The sequence below is a fragment of the Solanum pennellii genome, chromosome 4 (genome assembly GCF_001406875.1).
Source record: "Solanum pennellii chromosome 4, SPENNV200".
Taxonomy (NCBI): domain Eukaryota; kingdom Viridiplantae; phylum Streptophyta; class Magnoliopsida; order Solanales; family Solanaceae; genus Solanum; species Solanum pennellii.
The window spans coordinates 53,602,100-53,606,289 of record NC_028640.1 but is presented as its reverse complement, the minus strand read 5'-3'; the positions used below and the strand labels follow the sequence as shown (position 1 = coordinate 53,606,289).

General features: G+C 29.9%; 1 pseudogene; it reads left to right on the top strand.

The window, feature by feature from the left end:
• The window catches only part of LOC107016777, a 20,084-nt pseudogene extending 17,285 nt beyond the window's left edge, over positions 1-2,799 (top strand).
• Positions 2,800-4,190: the final 1,391 nt, after the last annotated feature.

Here is a 4,190-nt window from a genome sequence, read left to right as displayed (position 1 = left end):
TATATATGTATGTATGTATGTATGTATGTATGTATGTATGTATGTATGTATGTGTTGATCTTGTGGTCTTAAACATATAATGTGAAAGTTAAATTTAAAAAATGGTCCTGAAAAAGAATCTTAAACAAATTAAAACATTCTTTTTTTTTGCTAAAAAGCTTAAGATAATTTTATTATTACTAAAAAATTAGGCCCTTCAATTTTGGGGTTTAAGGCATATGCCTCATCTTTAAAGGCATTGAGTCACCCTCGGAAGAAACCCTAATTAAAACAACAATAACAAGAAATATACTCTGACGATGGGTGTATCTAAATTTATTGTGTAATGGTGGTGGTAGCAACAAAATTAAGTTATTTCAAACTTGTTTCCCTTAAGATTGTAGTTTTTCAAATAATTACACTATTAAGAAAAAGTAAAATCTTTGTGAAATTCTAATTATCTTATCTTGAGAAAACATAGATTAAAGGCATATGGACTTATGACTTAGTCTTGAATAATGAATATCACCTTGTTCAACTATCAATATTTTTTTTTAATTTATAGGAATCTTACTTCTCATTCAAGTCTTGATGGTTGTAGGTTTGATTATGGGGTTGGATATGAATGTATGAATTAACAAAATAATACCATTTCTCATGATTTTGGCGTTCTTATTAATAGCTTATACATAAATTAAAATTCAGGATGTATTTTTTTATTATGTTTCACCAGAATATTGAAATTAAGTGTGTAGTTCACTAAATTAATATTTTATGCTTCTTGTAGAACAAATGTTTGGGGTCATATATGTCAAAAGAGGTTAATTGTAATACTAGTATTAGTTGTACCAGAGTTAAATTTACGGTCAAACATTGTACTAAAATTACAGACAAACTATTTTTATATATACTACCAAATGACACCTGTAGTGGTAAAGGAAGTGTTAAGTATTATCTATTCATTTATAATGTTACAACAAACACATGTCATTCCTATCATATTTTGATAGAAGAACTCAATACTATAAATTTCTAGTACAACAAGTATAACATCACTAATTTAAACGTCTAAGTTTTTTTCAAATTCTATACAAAAATACTTTATATGTGTTTCATTTAACCTAAGCCAAACAAATTTACATCAAGAGTTGCAGATTAAAGAAATCAATGCAAATGTCAGCTACAAATAATTTCTTTAGCATTTTTTAAACATGGAAAAAGGTTACATTTGCCTTCTATTATGCACCTTTTCTTTTAATCTTACAGTTGTGACATGTTTGTTTGTTGTTTATGTATTGTGTACTTTGACCTTACCTATCGTACTTTTGTTTACTTTCTACAGATTGTCATGCCTCCGGATGAACAAGGACTTAGTTTACCTTCTCCTGATGGACCTAGAAACCTTAACATTTATTTAATCGATGATATTCCAAGTAGGTTGTCTTTTCGAGATGTTGTAAGAGTTAGTACACTTTCGAAAGACTGGCAATATATTTGCTGGAGAATTTCACATGTGAAGTTTGATCAAACAGTGTGGAAAACACCCGAGGACTTGACGTCCCCTACCATTGGATTTATTCCAATTATTGATAGTTTCCTATGGTTTCATAGAGGAATAATATTGAAGGTCACCCTAAATATTATTAGTCTAACAGTGTGTCCTGATGTTGATCGTTTGATTTTTTCCCTCGACACTGATCATCTTCAACATTTTGCCTTTAAACTTCCATTTACTTATCCTCCATACAGGTTGCCTAACTTCTTTTTTAATTGTTCTGCATTGAGGCATTTGTATCTCAAGGAATGTGAAATACAGCTTCCATGTTTCTTTAAGGGATTTAATAAGTTTATTAGGCTAATATTGAAATCTGTCACGTTATCTTCTGATACGTTTGAAAGTTTGATCTCTAAGTGCCCGTTGCTTGAGGATTTGGTGCTGAAAGACATAGAAAATCCGTACTTCATGAGTATTAATGCTCCGAAGCTAAGGTTATTTGTTTTTTCGTGGCGATATACAATTGATACATCTTGAAAATGTCCATGTTCTTTCTAATGTTCTGTATGCACCTAGAAAATTAGTTCTAGAGGACGAAGATGATTTTGTCAATATTTTTTCGTCTATTCCTGCTCTCGAGTGTTTCAGTTGGGATCTTTTTGAGGTAATGTTCCTTCATTTTACTTAATGGTAATGTATTTTCATGTGCGCTTTTTTTTTTTTTTGGAATTTCAGTCGTCCAGATTTTTGTCATTTTATTGTTAGGTCGATAATGGATCAACTAAAGTTATACAAACAAGGCTTCCATCAGTTCTTAACTGTCTGAAATACCTATTCATGTCTTGGATTACTCTTGGAGAGTTTTTTGAGCTTTTTTTTGCTCTTTGCATAATACAGAGCTCTCCAAATTTGGAAGAAATTGAAATTAAGGTTGTCCCTAATGTTTATTTTTCTCTCTATCTTTTCCATGTTTTTATATTCGTATGTAATGACTTGATGGTTTTTTTATTGATTTTTCTTAGGAATGTATCCTTATTGATGGAGATTATTTCGAATGTGTACTCCAGGAGGTTGTTGATGAGATTCCTGCAACCTTTTCGGATATCACATTTAATCATCTGAGGACAGTTAAGTTTTATGATGAACTATTAGAAGAGGTTGAAATGCAGCTTATCAAGGTTTTATTGGCAAAGTCTCTAGCACTGGTGAAAATGGTAATCAAGCCTCGTCAAATGGAAACTAACAAATCTCTCAACGTACTCGCGGAGATAACAAAGTTTCAACGGGCATCATCTAAAGCAGAAGTCGTGTATCTTGTTGATTAGTATCGTTATCACAATCCTTCTTAATCTTTTGCTAAAATATTTTGGAAGTACAAACAGAAACGAGACGTTTGGTTGATGGAGTAGCAAGGCTGTGTTTTGCCTTTGCTTTAAGGTACTATAAAGATTTTATTTGCTTGGAAACATAGAATTGTGAACCTGGATGAAAGTTTTGAACACTCTCTTTGGGAATAGAGATGGTTTTACATTTCATGCTTGTTATTGATTTAAGACTTTGGTTGTTTATTTTGAAATTATGATGTGTGTTGCAGAACTAACAAAGATTTTGCATGACATTCTTGTTATTGATTCATCTCTGAAATAAGACATGGCGTTGGAAGTTTGGAACTGTCACGGGCTAATTCAGGTAGAAAATGAAAAACACATGATGATTTACATATAAAACTCGCAAAAGGAAAAAGAAAATGAAACTTTAAATGTGTCTTAATTATCTTTTCCTTATTTTTTTCTTCTACTATTTATATTCTCTCTATTTTAATATTTGTGATGCATCTTAAATAAGATATATTACATACTTTAACAGGTAAAATGACCGTATGATATACATAATATCTAAACGAGAAAATATATATTACTTGGGAGTTAATATATATACTCTTAGAATCATTAAGAAAAACGAAAAAAGAAGTTTTAGTTGTTAAATACGAAATCAAATTTGCTCATTATTTCATATGGGGCACAAAGGTCGATTTGATTTAATTTTTAATTAGAAAAAACCTAAACTAACTTTTTCATTTTATTAGTTCTAAAAACTAAATCAAATCATATAAAGTTGGATTTTTCTGTTTCGACTTAAGTTTATTTTTTTGATTTACTTTATTCTTTTATAATTACACGGTGATTGAAAAAGAGATTAAATATATTTTCAAATTTTTCAAAAAACGTTAAAATTTACACAAATAAAAAATACTTTCAACATTCGTTACAAAATAAATTGTTAACTTCAAAACTGAAACTATAATAGTATAATTTAACTTTCATCCAAATACAATATAAAATAAATCAAAAGCTTGTCTCTTTGCGTTTATGGTTGTTCTATAGAATTTTGATATCAAGATTGCATTTTTATTTTTTGGGTATGCTTTAATATGATGAAATTGAAGTGGGGTTTGCTTAAAACTTGATGGGGTTAATGTTTTTCAAGGACATGGTGTGTTGGTAGGTGTAGGTCTATCATGGATGTGTTTCAATAGTGGCGGAATTAGGATTTTTACTAGGTTGAAATAGGAATAATAAGTTTCTAAGTTTTGGATAACTAAAACAACACTTATTTTACTTGGATTTGATACACTTGAGCTGTTGGTCTTTCGAAAATAATCTCTTTTTCAGTACACAAGTAAACTAGGTAGTGTGTACTCTAACCAGACAGTTTC